Source organism: Cygnus olor, chromosome 4, assembly GCF_009769625.2.
Source record: "Cygnus olor isolate bCygOlo1 chromosome 4, bCygOlo1.pri.v2, whole genome shotgun sequence".
In the NCBI taxonomy this organism is placed as follows: Eukaryota; Metazoa; Chordata; class Aves; order Anseriformes; family Anatidae; genus Cygnus; species Cygnus olor.
In genome coordinates, this window is record NC_049172.1 from 3791050 (window position 1) to 3808701 (window position 17652).

Here is a 17652-nt window from a genome sequence, read left to right on the forward strand (position 1 = left end):
CTTCGTCCTGTCTGAGGGGCTTGTGACTGCTGGCTGAGCCACGAGGGCAGGGGCTCGAGCGATGTGGGGGTGACTGGCCACTTCCCTGTCAAAACACGGTGGCATGATGCCATCGGGGTGACAGCCATCCCCACACATCAACAGCTATGGCCTCGTGGTCAAAGTGAGGGAAACAGAGAGGGGCACCTGGGGTGCCATGTGAGGCTTCAGCCCCTGACAGAGAGTGGACAAAATGGCTCCCACTGGCAGCAGTGGGTGTCATGTTTTTTTTTTTTTTTTTTTTTTTTTTTTTTTTCAGCAAAAAGGGATATTTATTACCCTGAGAAGCAGCCTCATGGCTGACTTAGTGACAGTCGCAGGCTCTCAGCGTCTTACAGGGTGTTTCCTTTTAATTGTCTAGGGCACGGGGAACGTTGCATTTTTCTGTCTTCATAACAAAAAGGCTTCAGAAGCTGGAGTGCAGCTCTAACAGCTCTCCCTGTGACAATAGGAGGCTTAATTCTTGCGACGGCCAGACACTGCCATTGGAGACGGCCCAAATCCCCTCCGGTGGAGCTGGGAATTCTGGGGACATAAATAATAACATGGCTCCGGGACCCCTGCGAGCAGTGTTTACACGGCCGCCTTACAGGCCGCCTTACATGCTCAGCGCCCTGCCTTCCTCCTCGCTCGCTTGGGAGAAGGGGCCGCGACAGGCTCGTGGGTCTGACAGGGCTCGGCAGGAGCAGGCCGAGCATGGCTGCACGCTGAGGAAGAGAGGAGCCTGGCCTGGGCTGCAAGCAGGCTGTGTTATGCAGGGCGCTCCTGTCACTTTTCTCTTCTGGTGGGACAAATAAAGGCAAAGGAGGAGTAAGAAGAAAGGGTGAAGCAGCTTGGGAAGAGGTAAAGAGGTCTTGTTTCTGGTTCCTCTGAGACTTCTAGCACAGAGGTTGTCACCTTTGTTGACTACATCACCACAGAGGCCAGTGCGTGGTCATACTAAGAAAGGCCTATACGCTGTCCAGATCAGCTCGGCACTCTGTGCTACAGGAGAGATAATTACGAATCTCATTCTTTGTTGATAGCACCCAATCCGTTGTGTTTTACTGATTATTTTTTAATGACAGCCTTCACATTTCTTCAAAAAATATGGTCAAAATAAGCTTGTGGAGGGAAAATGGGGTAACTAAGTTGGTGACCCTAATGCAGTCTCTGTAACGGTCATGACGATTCTCATCATTTGATTATTGTTACTCTGTATGGCACCTGAGTAATTTCACAGCAAAATTAAGATTATACAAACATGAAAGTGGAGTGTGTGGGGAGATGCGGGCAGAATGCCCACCACGAATATCCAGACCATTGCAAGACCTTTATGAGGAGAATTGCAGAGCCCAGTGCAGGCCCTAAAATGAAAACCCAAGGTTCAGCCCCACCATAGTTTTTGTTAGAGGGATTTGTGGGGCCCTTCCCTCTGTGAAGACCCTGCCCAGGGGGCCTTCCTTGGTGTGGTGCAGTCTCCAGCAGGGCAAAGAAAAGCCTGGCTCTGCCCGTCAGGAGACGCCCGGCTTGAGGCTGCCAACACGGGCCGTAGCCAAACCGGCAGGAAGGATAAAATCACGGAAAGCAGTCACTGATATCCCAGAGAGGAATTCAAGGCTGCTTCTGAGACTCCTCTGCGCATAATGCTACTCTGACAGTACTTAACTCCTCAGGGCATTAGCTACAGGGTCCTGGCTGGGTGGCCCCTGGGTTTAACGTGCTCTCCTGCAGCCCAGCTCCCTCACCACTGCTGGGGGAGGCTGCAGGACCCCAAAGGGTGCTTCATGCTTTAGGCTGTGTTTAGACACTCCTGCAGGAGTGGCAAGTGTACTGACCTATCTTTCAGGGACCTCTCTTTTCCTCAAAAGTGAATTCTTCTACCCCAACTCCCTCTGAGGACAAACAGCGCAACCCCAGGCTTGGGTCCCTTATGCAGCGAGGACATCTGCCAGCTGCTGGGCCTGATGCTTGCAAGTGTGGGGTGACCTCATATCCTCAGCATGAAGAGAGGGTCAGGTGGGCACACCACATCTCCTGGACCCTCCTACGTGCAGACTGCTGGCCTCTCCTTTGCAGCAGCAACTCCTAAAGATCATCCCAGCAGACTGGGTGTCCAAGTGGCTGTGCATCTGCTGAATCAGCCAAATGCCAGATGCCAAGGCTGGTGCCTGCTTCAGGCACCAGGACGAGGTGAAGCCAGAGAGATGTGTTTAAGGTGATGGATATGGGTTGCTTCCAGACTGGCACCTGGAAAGCACTGTGTGATTCATATGATGTGCAAGCCTGGTTCAAATGTAGTCCATCGTGTACCACTTTTGCCTGCTCTCACCTGAACTGGAATAACAATTGTTTTCCACATGGTGCGAAGATAAAAGCGTGTGAGTGGTTGTGAAATGCTCGGCTGACTTGGTGAGGAAGAGCATTTCGCTATATGGACATTGCATCCATAATTTCTACCTAGCAATGGGTACTTACTGGGCATAATGCAAGCATTCGTTTTAGTTAATATTTTTTTACTGGCATACGTAAGATTAGCACTTTCAACTCCAGGCTTTTACACAGGTAAGAGCATAATCTTCATAAAAGGCTCTACAGACAAAGTGATTTGTTGGCCCGTCAGCTTGAAATAACCTACCTGCACTAAGCACCACAAAAGGTTTCGATCAAAAAGGTAAGCATAGCTGCAGGAGCAGCTGACTCAGAATGAAGCAGCCACCTCACTACAGCATCATTAAGGAAAGACTTTAATAGGCTGGGACAGATTTATAATAATTAATACAACTCGCTCATTATCTGAGACAAGGCATCTACAGCACACAGCGTGTCTCTGCGTGAAATTTTAGACTTATTTGCACAAGTGTGGGCTGATTACATTACATGTAAGTAGCAGGGTGAAGCAGGACATTTGGTCCAAATGCGTGTAAATAGAGTACCTAATAGTTTAAAGAAAGCCACGTCGCGGGTGATTTATGCCTCCCTACTTTGTCAAAATCACATAGACCAAGTTAGACACTTTCATTTCATCTCCCCGGGGAAAAGAGCACAGCGTTTCAGAGACTCGTCTCCAGAAAAAGTGCCACAGTGGTGGAGATGCCAACTTCTCATTTTCCCAGTGGGTGGTCTGCTGTGAAATCCCCAAAAGGCGAAGGATCTCGAGCTAGCCAGGGCCTCCCTTAAGCTGAGGCGTTTAAGAGATTTTTATGTGTAATTTAAGATGTTTGCTGAGAAATAGAGACTCTGATTTAACTATTTGCAGCTTATGATTTTTCCATTAGAAAATCTTAAGGAACCATCAGCACATTCCATATTTGACTGACCACAAAATCACAATTTTTTCCCTCAAATCTATTGCCCCACAGCAGTGTCCTTTGTTCTTCCCCTCTCTCATTTGGTTTGCACTCATTTGGAAATTGCTGGAGAGGACACTCGGCCACTGTTACAGTGAGTAACAGTATGAGTCCCTAAAAAGATCTCCACTAGCTTCTTCTGGGACAAATCGCGAGGCAAGGGCTTCATCTGCGAGGCTGGCTGGGCTGGCTTCCCTGCTTAGCGTTTCGTACAGCCCCAGAAAATGCTCTGAGCTTTCACCCTGCCCTCTCCACGCAGGCAGCCCTCTTCTACACCGCGGGAGCTCAAACCGGAGGGAAGGCGAGCGGCTCTCCCGTGATGCACGCGGCATCCCTGCACATAACCTTCCCCTATGTGCCAGAGATCCCGGAGCTGCATGGCAATAGGCAAATGCAACTGCATCTCCTCATCTCCCTTATTTGTGCGCTGTATTTTCATAGGAAAAATGTTGTTTGTTGCAGTGCAGCAGGGTGGTCCTGTTTAAGCAGTGCAGAGAACCTGGAGCCGGTTTCCCCTCCTGCTCCCCCCAGTAAGCTCTTTGCAAGGAAGTAGATGTGTGAAGGAGCAGCAGACAAGACAGAGACCGGAGCCAGATGTTCCTCCGAGAGCTGCCTCCCAACTGGGATAGAAACCCAGCTGTTCGCTGACTCAGGGGGATCACAGGCAGAAAGCTCTGGGATTTGCCGTGTGCGCACGCCAGAGGAAGGCACAGCCCCAGCTTTCCTACACTGACTCTTCCCAGCTTGCAGATGGAGGGAGGAGGCGTGTGCTTGGCTGGGAAAAGGATGCTGCTGGGACGTGAGCCTCAGCTCCCCGCAGCATGCTGGTGAGGTAGGTGGGCACATATCTCCCAGGACTTGGTTAAGAAATCCTGGTCTGGGCAGTGTGCTGCTGCCTTAAATAGTCTGGCAATTTGTCTAATTTAGAGGAAAAATGCCGAGGAAACTGCTCTGCTATAGATATGCCGTAGGCTGACAGCTTGTGCCTGGCTAGTAAAATGTATTAGATATTTCTGGGCATATTTACAAACATCTCCTAGTTAGGATAATAAGCCACTTGGCCAAAGTCAACATTAGCTGCAGCACACATTATCCCCTCGACCAAAGCATACCTTCCGTCCAAAAATCATGGTTCAGCCCCCCAAAGCCTCCCTGTTCCAACCTGCATTTAATACCATCGATCTAGGCTGAATACAGAGTTTTCCTGCAGCACTGGTCCATCAGTGGCAGTCCCTGACTGAGGAGACTGTTTGCTGGCATGGAGACATCTACCAACAATGTGCCGTGAGGAATGAAGAAAAGCCTGACCTTGGTGTGGTTTTCTCTTTGTACTTTTCCCAACATCCAGGAACAGGTGCCATACATACAAATGCTCCACTAAATGAACATCTGAGGCTTTTGAGTATAGATCCTGGAGACATGCACCATTGCCCAGAGGGCGTGCAGGGCAAATCTCTGTAGCCTGTACCTCTTCTAATTCATGGTGTATTTCACTACTTCACCACTCCTCTTCTGCTTGGGATGGGTGTGCAGGCTGAAGGCACAGGGCTACGCCTGCAGCACCCTCTGTGGCCTTGCTCTCAATGGGCAGCAGGGCTGTGTCATGAGGCAAAGCTGGCCTGTCCCTCCTTGGAGCTGGTCGCCACTGGTGGTCCCCAAGCCCTGGGGCCACACGCAGCCCCAGGTGAGGGCAGGAGGCTGAGGTCCATTGCCAGCGTCAGAGGAAAGTCTTGGCGGCTCCCCGGGCACACTTTCACTCACGGCCAGGATTAGGAGCACCTCTTGTCCTGCTTGATAAAGCCCAGCATGGGAGCGGATTCGACCTGCTCCTGGGAGGAGTGCAGCTCAGCAGCCACAGCATGGCCTGCCCTGCTCTGTGCTGCCCACAAAAACCTCGCTGGAAAGCAGCAGCGTTGGTGATGCTGCCTCACAGCTTCAGCTCCTGGATAGGAAGAGCATCAGGGCTGAAATACTGGAGAAGGGGGCTTTACTGCTCCTCTGACCACCATGGAGATCCCTCTGAAAAAATAACTGATTAGAAGTTTATACTAATGCTTCTAATTGGTAGCACAATGTGCTAGTTTTGCAATGCAATAATCCCAAGGAAGACGGCTTCACATGCAGCTGAGCACTGCTAGCGAAGGCAAGGTGAGAAATTCCCTGCTTGGAAAGGCTGCCATTTAAATAGATAAGGCAAATTGTAGGAGGAGAAGCAGGGCTAGAGAAAAGTGAAAAGACTTGCTCAAGGTCACATGGCAGATCAGTGGCAGATCAACAAAGCTGTCTGGTTCTCTGACCTGCCAGTCTGCTGTCCCACAAGATCCTTGGAATAAAGGCTGTAATAGCTCCTGCTGTCCTTGTGCCCACGGTGAGGCTGTGCAAACAATATATCACAGCATCACCTCTGGCATCCCAGAAATGAGAATTCCATATTTTGTATGCTCATAGTAGGAGTCCCTAAGGTGGCTAATTTGAAAGCGGAATGGTTTGTTAGATTAGTCATTTGTTTTTAAAAATTAACTTTTGGAAAGCGTAGCTATCCCAAAGTCTATTTTTTCCATGGTGAGACGAACACGCCGGTGACCATAATCGTGGTGAAAATATAGGATAAGGAGCTCCCCCACACACACCCCCCATGTGCTATTTTAAGTTGGCATGTGTTTACAGAGATAACATTTGATGTCATAGTTGCCACATTTGACAGAGAAAAGCCTGAGAGAACCATTAACTATAGGACGAGTCAGCAATCTAAGGCATCTTTGTCCTTTGCTAAATGATTAGCTCAAAGCAATGCTTCTTCTGAAGTTTCCACCCCAAGAAAATCCTGCAAACAAACACTCTAATAGCTATTATAAAATAAAGAATCGTTTATACATAACTGAATTTTACAACTAGGCAAAATCAACTCATCTTTATTACCCACAGGAAAAAATATTTATTTTCCCTTCATTTCTAAATGCGTTATAGTGATGTTAACTACAGATTTGAAGGCATCAGAGAATGAGAGAATAGAAACTAGAGACAAATAGGAGTCACGGTGCCAGATTACTTTTTCTGCTCTACCACGTTGTTGCTTTGTAGCCCTGAGCATGTCACTTAACCTTCTGCCTCAATGCATCCATATGAAGAAGGCAGTGATGATTTCTAATTCACATAACGATGCTTCTTCTGCCAGAGCCCCCATTCCTTGAACCTCCTCAGGACAGGATTCAGGAAAAAGAGATCTGCTTGTGAAGATCTGGGGAGAAGCTTTTTCTCAATGAATCCACGTAATCCCCAAGGAGCTCAGCAAATCCTAAGGGATCATATAATTCAGTGGATTAGACATAGCTGTCAGAGTTGCACAGGAACTATGTTCCTAGCGGGCTGCTGGCCACAGCTCCCTCAAAGCCCCTTGAAGGGAAAGGCGATGCTGGTCCACCCAATCCATGGGTCTTCTCTCAGATGCCTCCAAGGACCAGAGGAGCCAATGATATTTTCGCCTGCAGCTCAATTGGTTTCTCGACTGGAAAACTCCCTTGCCATAGCTGAGAGAAGGGGAGGACAAGAACGGGACAGGGACAGCTTAATTTGTCTCTGCAGGGGAGGGGAAGACAGCACGCAGACGGTCCTCTGAGCAAAGGGATCTGAGTAGCTGGGGGAAGATCCCACCCTGAAGCATACTTAACTGCTAATAGGTTAAGAAGAGCAAGATTATTTTTAACTCACTACTTGTGAAACATTTTTCCTTTTCCTTGAAGAAGTACTTGGCAAAAGGTGTGGCACAGATGCCTGTAATAGTAAACGCGGTTACTGGGAAACATTGCACTACATCGCATCCATAAGAATGTAGAGTTTCCTTTTGTAAAAGACTATTTTAGGCACTCAACATTTTTCCATGCTTTCCTTCCTACTAAAAACATCCCTGAAGGGTGTCTATCTTATGGTTGATGATTTATTTATCTTTTGGTTAAAGATTCAGCAGAAATGGCTCAGCCATTATTTCCAGGGGTAATGAAATGAATCTGTCATTCGGCTCATTTTCTAAAGGGAGAAAAACACCTCCGTCCCACTGCAGAGCACTAGCTTGCATGTGCTCGGGAGCAGGGATGTGAATTTGCTGACAGGGTTACTCTGGTGTCAGGAACATGCCCTTTGCTTTCCTAAATAATATCAGCCAAAACCGTGATATTCTGGTTTGGACGTAGTTTGGAGAGCCTTGTTAGAGCCGGGCAGCTCAATTCTCTGAAGGTTACACGTGCCGTAGCCCCCGCCAGCTCTCATCAGGCTACGGCTGTTGTAGGAAACACACATCGATGTGTTACAGAGCCAAAACGCTGCAGCACATCCCAGAGGGTTCCCCGTGATGATGGCGAGCTGGGGGCTGCTGCTTGCTTCACTTTCTGGAACTAGCCAGTAATCCAACAGCCCCCGAGGCTGCACTTTTGAACCCCAGCTCTCCAGTCCAGGCTTGGAAGATCTTGAGGAGAGTTTGTGGCCAAGTGGCTGCTGGAATCACCATTCTTGTGCTTGTGGGAGGAGGCCAGCTGAGTGCAGCAGGGAGGCAGATCTCAGTGGGCATCTGGAGAGACACAGTCAAGGGACATGTAATGCTGCACTTGCCAAGAGAATTAAGATACCCAGGCCAGGCTGAAATTGAGGGCTGAGCGCTTTCTCCACAGAGGTGACAGAGAGCTTGAGATGGATGGCCATGCCCAGCTGGGGACCATGGGAGACAGGGCAGACAAGGGCACCATGGCATTAAGAGGAACCACAATTGATTGCATCCCCTCTGGAGTTTGTAAGCACTAGAAGAGGGCAATCAGCGTGGATAGGGCAGGTGAGAGCACCGCTTGTAGTTAGAGGACATCCTCATTGGCATGGAAAAGAGCATGCCAGGGAAAGCAGCTCAGCCGAGTGGCTTGTTGCACAGCTGAGGAGCCTCAAGCCATGTCTTTGCTCAGGGACTGTATCGACTGGTGAGAGGCCTTTGGTACCCAGGACTGTGCCTACGTGCTCAGGTCTGAGAGTGGTTTAGACTTCCACAGCACAAGCATGGGTCCCAGTCATGTCCCCAGCCCACATCAGGACAGGCTACCAGTTTTTGGAATCCAGTTTTTGGAGTCAGCTATCCAGCTCCTGAAGCAATGAAGCAGAAGGCTGTCAGAAGTGGTGGCTCTAAGGGAACACCACATTTTTCTGCAAAATCCTTTCTTGAAACCCTGTTGAATCCAATGGAAGTAATTGCTAGATGTGTTGCTGGTAAATAATATCAGCAGGATTTGTACCACGTAGCAGTGAGGACCCCAAGAACGGGGTGTCACCTCCAAGCTATCCCAGTTTTGTGGAAACTTCTTGACTTTAGCCTCTCTGTGCTCACTTACCAAGTTAAAAACAAAGACAATACTTTTCCTTTCTTTTCTTCACCAGGAAAGTTTTATTCACCCTCTACCCTCAGGAAAATAGAGTCAGGAACAAAAGGAAAAAAAAAAAAAGAAAACAGAATTAGATTTTTTTTCTCTTAAAAACTCTGAACATTTTCAAAACCAAACATTTTTCATAAAAAAGCTCACATCTGTTATTTATAAAATTCAATTTTTATGTGATTTTTTTTTATTTATTTTTTTTTTTTTTTTTTTTTTTTAATGGCTCCCATTCAGATACCAACAAAACAAATCAGACACAAGTATTACATGTTGTACCAGTAAGTGCTGGAGTCCCTGGAAGAATATAACAGCAATTACTTTTTTTCGCTAAAGACTTGGCAAGGGAGGTGTGCTTGGAGGAGGGATAGAAGGAAGAGAGGTAGCTTGAGAACAAAGACAAGCGTGATTAATAGAGTACAACCCTCTTTATCTTCTTTGTTCCAGATACCAAAAATATTCAGGTGAGCAAGGAAAAAGGCAAGTCAGCGTTACATCTCTGATGAGAGCCGGAGTCAAATGAAGCAGACTCCCAGATAAACCCATTTTCTTTTTCAAATAAATATATTCAAGAAGGCACAAGCTTGTCAGCTTGGGCACTAGGCTTATTTTTAAACATTTATCTAGTCAGCATGCCAAGTTCCTAGATATGCTCACCAGCAAAACTCTTAAGCCCGGTGCATTATAGCTGCAGACTGCCTCTCTTGTCTTTCTTGGGAAACCCACCATTTCGGCCCCAGCTCCACACAGAAGCTGCATTGCTCCGACCGCTCGGGCGTAAGGACACCGGCACAACCTTCCCCCTCTCCCCCATGTCGTGTCTGCCATTATACCAGCATAAAGACCCCATACCGGTATTATTATTCCTTGCCAGGAAAAGGAATGAATTGCAAGCACCTTCCTGCCACTGTAAGTGAATTGATACCAGGAGCTGTAGATGCAGTTAAAAGACCCCCCAGTGCTTCCCCCCCGAAGCCTCCCACGCAACCGACACAGTTACACTTGTACAAAATCTACCTGTAGAGCAGGCTTTCATGGGCCAGGAGCCTTTACCCTTCTTTAATCCACTTAGATTACCAGCGGTGCACTGCTAATTCGCATGGCAAAGGGCAAAGGGCTTTCTGCAAAGCACAACTTTTTCTTGTAGCAGAAATAGATGAACCCACTTTCCTCTAAAGAATTGATTACTTGATGCCTTTGTTGGTTTTGTAGAGCACTCTGGCTGTGTGAATTAGGTGTAGTCTGGTGAATGTGAAAGCTTAACTCCCCTCTCTCCCCCCAACCATGTGTGGGGATGGCAAGAATTTGTGTTTAAGTTCAGAACTGTAAAAAATACAATAAGCTGTATTTTTTTAAATGTAACTTTTCTGTTTCTACGTGCAATAACACACATTTTAAACTAACAGAAATACAGAGCCTTCTGAAGTTTTACGAAAATGTCTGTCATGCTAAGAATCTCAGTCTCCGTTGAACTGGCAACACGCATTAATGAGAAACATTAGATTATGAATAAAATCATAAATTTGTTATGTTAAGGGCTAACTTTGTCCTGTAAACATTGCCGCTAGTCCAAACAAACCTTGGTCCAAATAGAAGTTGCTTATGAAATAGACAAGAAAATGTTATGGATTTATTACATATTAAATATTCTTGTACTTTACATATAGAACTTGATTTTTTAGGCACTCTGGATTTTCATTAATAGAAATCAAGCAAATCAGAGTTTAAGCTGTTGCTGTTGCTTGAGTTGAGCTATGCTGCTAAAGACATTTTTACATGTGACGTGCTCTCCTACGTACTACCAACCATTTGGTCACATCAGTACTGTTTGACCACATGCAATGAAGGCACTGCAACTAAGAGAATGGAAATATATACACTGTGATTGGTGTCACCAGAAATGATGGAAAGCTAGAGGTGGGTAACACATGAAGGCAATTTGTGCCCATCTTTATTTAAACTTTTTAAACTTCCCTTGGTATTCAGATTTTTCTTTCCGGAAATTTTCTCAAAACAGTGGGAGATCCCTGAGCAATTAATTGAAGCTTCTAATATTTTAAAATTTCTAACACTGAACTCAGTTGGTGGCATTATTCATGTAGTTAAAGTTAAGCTTGTGCTGCAGTACCTTGCTGAAAGAACCAAATAGATTTTTTTCCCTGCTCACTCAGCAAAGGACTTACATCAGTGTTAACAAAAAGGCTTTCTGTATGAACCGATTATTAGTCACGTTCTCTTGGTCTGTCAGATTTACTTCCTCCTTGCCTGACACCACATCTACTAAATCTCCATTCACCTGTAGAGTAAGGCAAGTAGAAAAAAAACGGACTTTTTTTTTTTTTTTTTTTGTGTGTGTGTGTGTGTGTGAAGTATTACCAGAAAATCTCAGTCTGGACTCAAAATAAAAAAAATGGTGGATTAGTAGAGATTAAGACTACAAAAAGTTATTTTCTCGCACTGTTCAATCACATTCGGGGGCAGCCCTAATTCTGCATTTCCTTGTGTTTGCTATTCTTTTAAAAGCTTCCAGTGAAAACGGAGATTCGATTCTCTTGACAGCAAAATGTCCATGACTGTAAAAGAAAGGCTATTTTTCTAGGCTGTGATGGAGATAAACATTGCACGGCCCTTCTTTTCCTCTTCCCTTCCTCAGGCTCTGTTTCAGCTCCTTACGCTGTGATAAATGGCAGTTAGATCCAGGATCCTGCTGTATCGCAAGCACGGCTTCCTTAAGTATAACATCATGCTCTCTGTACCAGCATGCTGCTAGCGCCTAGTGTGGAGCGCATACTTCCATCCAGCCTGTGGACGGCCTCCTGAAATGCAGTGAGGCTGTGGTTGTAGTCTGTCCTCTGCATAAGTCAGATCTGAAGAATAAAAATTGATTCCTATTTGGGTAAAGCACAGAGCCTCCATCATCACCAAACACAACTGCAATGCTGATACTTTCTGCTAATAGCGATAACTTTGGTCTAATGCCGTATTGTACACAACATAGCGGGTAGCTATGTTAATGTGCCCACTTACATGTGGACCTTTTCAACTCCAGCCCTTCAAATTTTATCACATGGCTGCTGCTCCACAGAGAGAAGGCTCCTCTTCAGCTGACTGAATGGCAGGTTTATGGCTTTTAAAGGCTGTGTCCAAAACCCACTGAAGCAAACACATTCAGAAATTCTGTATTCAGTGACTCCTTGCTCAGTACATGAAACAAAGAGCTAGCTTCTGCACTCCCCCAGATGCACAAAGTTTTTAATTCTGGAGATGCAGAGAGACCACATCCCACATTTTGTCCTGACACAGAGGCAAGACGTAGCCAAGGCAGATAGCAAGACCCGGGAGCTAAGAGGTACTTGGGGTCAGGCTGCATAAACACGGTCAGTATTAAATCTGTATTATTTGCTTATGCCTCAGTGCCTCGGGTCTCTGAGAACCTTACTGTGCTAGGCACCATACAAGTCCAGAACAAACTTACCCAGATACAGACTTTGAATAAGGCAAGCATTGAATCGTGACAGATTTAGAACACATCCGCTAAAGACATCATTAAAAATATTTTAAAAACCTGTTTTTTGGAGCAATACCACCCCCACTCCCTTCAGAGGGGAGACCTTGTCAGGCACTAAATAAATGTTTACAGAAAAGTGTTTATGACTCAACATTAAATAATGATTTAAGGTGGAAATGTTGACAGAGCCTGAGTGCTAGTGATACATCTAAAAATCTTGATGCATCTGGGAATTTATTTCCTTTTATAGCCTATGATAAAAAAGAGAATACCTCTATGCATGTTTTGAAGTAAAGGCACAAAACTTCACAGCAAGTGCCAACCAAAATGACCTGCAATCCCTGAAAACAGGGATCTCTACTGGAAACAGGGACAAAAACTCTACTGTAGATGTTTCAGCAGGAAAAACAAAACAAAAAAAACCCATCTCTGTATGTTGCATAAATACCTTTTTTCATTCATAACTCATTGTTTCAGAAATCAGGACCGTTAACTAGAACTGGCTTTTCATTTCTCCATTCCCCTTGTTTGTCATTTTATCTTAAAATGTCTATTTGCTTCAGAAAAGCCTTCTTAATTTTGACCCACTGGTGGCCCAGCTAAGCACTGAGCTAATATTGACTAATATTTCAAAATAAATTGCTCCCTCTAGTGAGACCGCCGTAGTACTGATGCCTGGCAGATGGGGGGGGGCGGGCGGCCTGGGTGAGTTTCTACGTGCTGCTCCAGCAAGCCCTCAGCCCCTCGCTGGCTTGGTTCTTGCTCCAGACAAGCTTACGAGGAGCCTTCCCTGAGCAAGGAGCGCTCAATAAGGCCTTCTGCATTTAAGATAAAATTATTTACAAAGGCTTATGCCTCCTACAATGTTAAAACCTTCCCTAAAAGAGCAGGCCAATTAACCAGCAGACCTTTGGAGAACCACACGAGCTCGCTGAATGCTAAAGTATTTGCTGTGGATGAGTTTCATACAAACAACACTGCCATCACCCTCTCCTTCTCTTCTTTCAGCTCTGGGCTGTTTAGAAAAAGAAAATCCAGTTATAAGTAGACCTGGCACCAAATATGAGCTGAGTTCTTCAGGACACCTCCCTACACCCAGTGGCTTTCAAAGTAAAAAATATTAACTTTGCAGAGTCCTCAAAAGACCCCTGAAGCAAAAAGACATTACAAGGAAACAGTTAGCTCTCCTTTCGGTACCTGTCAAGATGGCGCCACCAGATGAGGCCTGCTGCCATGAGTGGCAAGGCCAAAATTCTGCCATGCTCCCAGGGAGGGGCTTTTTTTTTTTTAAAGAGTAAAAATCGAACTCTGTGCAGCACAACTGTAATAAAGCAAGGATTTGGAAAAGGCCACAGGCCCTCCCAGGACCACATCAGGGAAAGGCCACCTGGTGGGAGAGGTAGGCCTGAGGGATATGAGAGGGCAGACACATTAGAGTGTTGGCAGCCTCGTGCTTCATGCTTGCTTTTCTGTCAGGGCAAACTCGATGCCCCTCCTTTAGGATGAGTTGTTCAGCACAACTCATCTCCAAAATCCCTCCTTGCTGTTGAGCAGAGTGAGGGGCCCTTCTCCTTCAGTGCCCTGAGGCACCATGGCGAGGCCCTGCCAGCTGCCTGGCGCTGCTGGGAATGGGTGAATGATGGTTGGGGGCTCTCCCCCCTGTGGGTCCTGGTCTCCCAGCCTCTCTCTTGCTCTTCACCTTCCCCTTTATGACAGCACAAAGTCTCACACAGTTGCCAGGGCTGCAAACATGGTGGTGAACGTGGGTCCCTTTTCTGACAGCAAAGCTCAGCTCACCTGAACGGCTCTTCAGAGGTCAAAGCAGACTCATACTTGTGGGAGAACAGCCATGGACAGTGATGGTTGAGCTATTCTTCTGTAAATGACATAATGACTTAAAGGCAGATGGTAAGGTTTGTTAAATAAATATTTCTTAACTTCTTTTCAGTGAGGAATGAAAGAACATATCAATCTTAAAAGCAATGGATTAAAAAAGACAAACACAAACCTGTTTTGGAAATACTGAGCTCAGACTGAAAGCGCTTTGTTGCAGGCTACTGTCAGCTGGGTGGCGTGGTCCTGGACAGATGTCCTCTGGGGGAGGATGCGGCTCCTCAGCCCAGGCTCTGCCACGCCAAAGGCTGTTCCTGAAGGCAGCATGGCTCCTGCTGCAGCCCCACCATTTTTCCTGAGTACGGTGGGTTATCCAGTCAGATCATTGGCAGGTGCTTTTTTTCCAGAGCTCCCTGAAACACACGTGTGTATGTTCATAAAGAAAGTCAAGCTTGCAAGGAGATGTAATATCTTTTTAAGGAATCAGGTGGTATAAGTGGAAAGAGCTAACAAATACCTGGCACAGAATGGTCTGAGTTTATGTGCATTTCTGATCGCTGCAAATGACACGTGCCTGTTTTTGCTAAAAAAACTTTCTTTGGCTGCAAACAACTCCTTGAGGTAAAAACCATTACTCTCAAGCTTAATTTGCCTGCTGAGCACAGGCGTGCAAGCCAGTTCTTTACAACTGTCTAAGGTTCTGAGTGTTTGGCTTTCTGGTCCTTTATAGTAGTGCCTAGCATTTTTTGAAACATAACTTGCATTTCCAACAGTTTCTAAGGACTTGAATGGCTAAACAAAATTTTCGAAAGCAACATAGAACCTTATCTTATAGGGGTTTTATTTTTTGTTGTTTATTTGTTTGACTTGCATGATTACAAATTTTAGCTTAATGATTGTCATTTATTCTAGGTTAAGTAGTCTTACGTGGTGTTACTTAGACGTGCCTGCATACCTGACTGGTGTTATTCCTAAGATCCTTAAGACAACTTTGTTTTCTTAAGATGTATTTCAACCAGTTAAGCACGCTGTGTTAAAGCCGCTATAATTAAATGCAATGACTGCTAACCGTCACTAGAGGATGCTCTTAATACACTGTGGAGAAATAAAAATAGGAAAATCTTTTCACTGCATGTTCTCGTCTTCGACAAAGGAGTATGGTTTTTGTTGTTGTTGTTGTTGTTGTTGTTGTTTTTCTATATCATGGAGATAGAAATGAACTTTTTCCATCTCCATGATGCTTCTGCATGAATATCCTATTTATTTCCATCCTTTTAACCATAAAATCATTCTAGCTATTACAACCCCGTGAGATTAGAAAATGCACAGACAAACCACATTTCCCAGATCACCATATTCATTTTTTCTGGTGCACACAGAAAATAGATTATAATTTTCGAGTTGCCTGTTAAGATGTATTTGAGCAATAGCTCCTAATTATAGTAGTAAATATTTTAATATTTACCTTTACTTTACTTTTTACTACATTTACTTTTTACTTTGCTACAAGTTTATGTTTTACTTTGATATATGTTTGGGGGGGGCAATACCTTTCCCATAGCAAAAACTTAATGCTATTATTTCTCTAACATGTTTTCTGATGCTTACTCTTTTCTGTCCTAATCTTCCCCATCTGATTTGTCTTTGATAGGTTGCATTCATCTCCTATGTAAGGAACTACATCTAAAACAATTTTAAAAATATTTCAAGAACTCTTCAATAACTTGTGCAGAGCTGTTAACGTCAAAAATAGGCATGTTTAAACAAACAACACCCAGGATAGGACGTGTGTCACCAGGACATGTCTGTCAAACTACTTTGGCAACTTAAATGCCTCTCTGGTCCCATGTCCTGCACATTGTTTCCGTGTTCACTTGGACAGCCCAGAAGGTACTCCAGAAATGTTTTGTTTTTATTTTTTTCCCGAGTGAAATCACCCATCCATCAGATCAGAATAAGCAGATTGTTTTGGACTGATGTTGTGTTCTCCAGCCTTTCAAAATGCACAGATGACCAAACATTTCTCTCCTTGCTCTCTTCTCTTTTAATCATGCCTCTACAGATTTGGCTGTGGGTAGCAGTCTGTCCAGCGTGCGGAGCAATTGGAGCAGGAGGCACCAGCTCTGCTCGGGAAGCCGTATCGGCTTGTTAGCATAGCGTGCTCACATGAACAACGTCCCTCATCCTGGCCCTGACTTTTCTGGCCAGGCTACTCCGATGCCAACTACGACATGCTGTTTGGCTGCCTAACTGATTTCCCTCTCCTGCAATCTGATCTTTGCCATGGCTGACCTTCCCCTAGGTTGTGTTGTTCCAATGCAAATTGCGTGTTGTTGGCTCTGCTGGCTGTTCCGTGTTTGTAATAAAGCAGTGACTGACTCAGTGTTCATGAAAACCTGCCCTTGCTTGCATCAGCCTTTCTCAAATTGCGCAATTGTGTGCTTCTGTTTTGTGGCTCGGGCGATACCTGAGGGTGTAGTTTGCTCTGGTTCACCTCCCAGTTTGTGTTGGTTCACTTTCCTGCCTGGAGCTTGTCTTTCCTCCCTTGCAGTCTGGCTGGGAAGCTCGGCAGCCCGTGTGTGAAGCCAGCAGTCGTGTTATTTTGGGGCACTCGCTAGGGGAGCACATTTTTGTTTGTTTGTTTTTCTCCTGAACTAGGGAGGAGAGGAGTGAGCCTGTGCGGCTTGAATGGAGCTTTGTTTTGGGCAGGGGAAATGAAAAGCTGAAATCTTGCCTAGCCTGACACAGAACTGTGCCCTTCCACAGGGCTCAGCCTTTTGGTTTGGGGTCCTTGAAGTGGTAAAGTACAAGAAGGGCTGCCTTTACCAGAGTGCCAGAGCAGAGGAACGCCCCTTACGTGCAGCGGTCGGAGACCTTGTGCGGGAGGTGGAAGACTTGGTGAATTATTGTTTCTGCTGGAGAGAATTTCAAACCGCATGCCTTCCCTTTCGGGCTGTTGCTCAAACCGCTGTACTCTACAGCTCTGATCCTATACGTTTGTATTTGCTTAGGGCCTATTAATGCAGGTCTGAGCTTATTAGCAGTCTGTTGAGGACATCCATCTTTACTTAAAGTAATAATAAAATATAGCAGTCTGGCATTCCTGTGTTTTCAGATACTCATGTGAAGGACCAAACTAGAAAGCTACTCATTTGCTTTTAGTCCTGACTATTATTTAAGTACCACGTGGGAATTTGAAAGACCAGGCCTGGTATATTGTCACGTGGAAGAACTCTCTTGCATTTCTGTGGAGGAGATGGAACCGAGCCTTGATCTGCTTGCTTTCTTTGTATGTGCTCCAGCCTAAGAAAAAGGGAGCTGATGACTTTTCATCAGTGATTTTGTAGCTTCAGGTCCGCAGTGTTTTCTCCATCTGAACTTGCTTAACGAACCTGGGTGGGCCATAATTTCAGTTTGCTGAAAGAGAGCATTTGCTAAAATAAATGAATCAAATCTGTTTTTGGCTGCCCACCAGACACCTGCAAAATCTGCCTCCTAGACTGCCACAGCAACTATTTTGGCTCATAAGAACTTGATCTAC

The 17652-nt window shown here is 45.5% G+C and overlaps 1 long non-coding RNA gene across 2 annotated transcripts; it reads left to right on the forward strand.

The window, feature by feature from the left end:
* The first annotated feature begins 10213 nt into the window (after window positions 1-10213).
* LOC121069827 lies at window positions 10214-17331 on the forward strand. Of its 2 annotated transcripts, none has more exons than XR_005819644.1 (3): window positions 10214-14191; window positions 15763-16001; window positions 16174-17331. It is a non-coding gene; the product is annotated as an uncharacterized LOC121069827 (long non-coding RNA). The 2 variants fall into 2 exon arrangements; XR_005819643.1 differs by having other exon boundaries at window positions 10214-14186.
* Window positions 17332-17652: the final 321 nt, after the last annotated feature.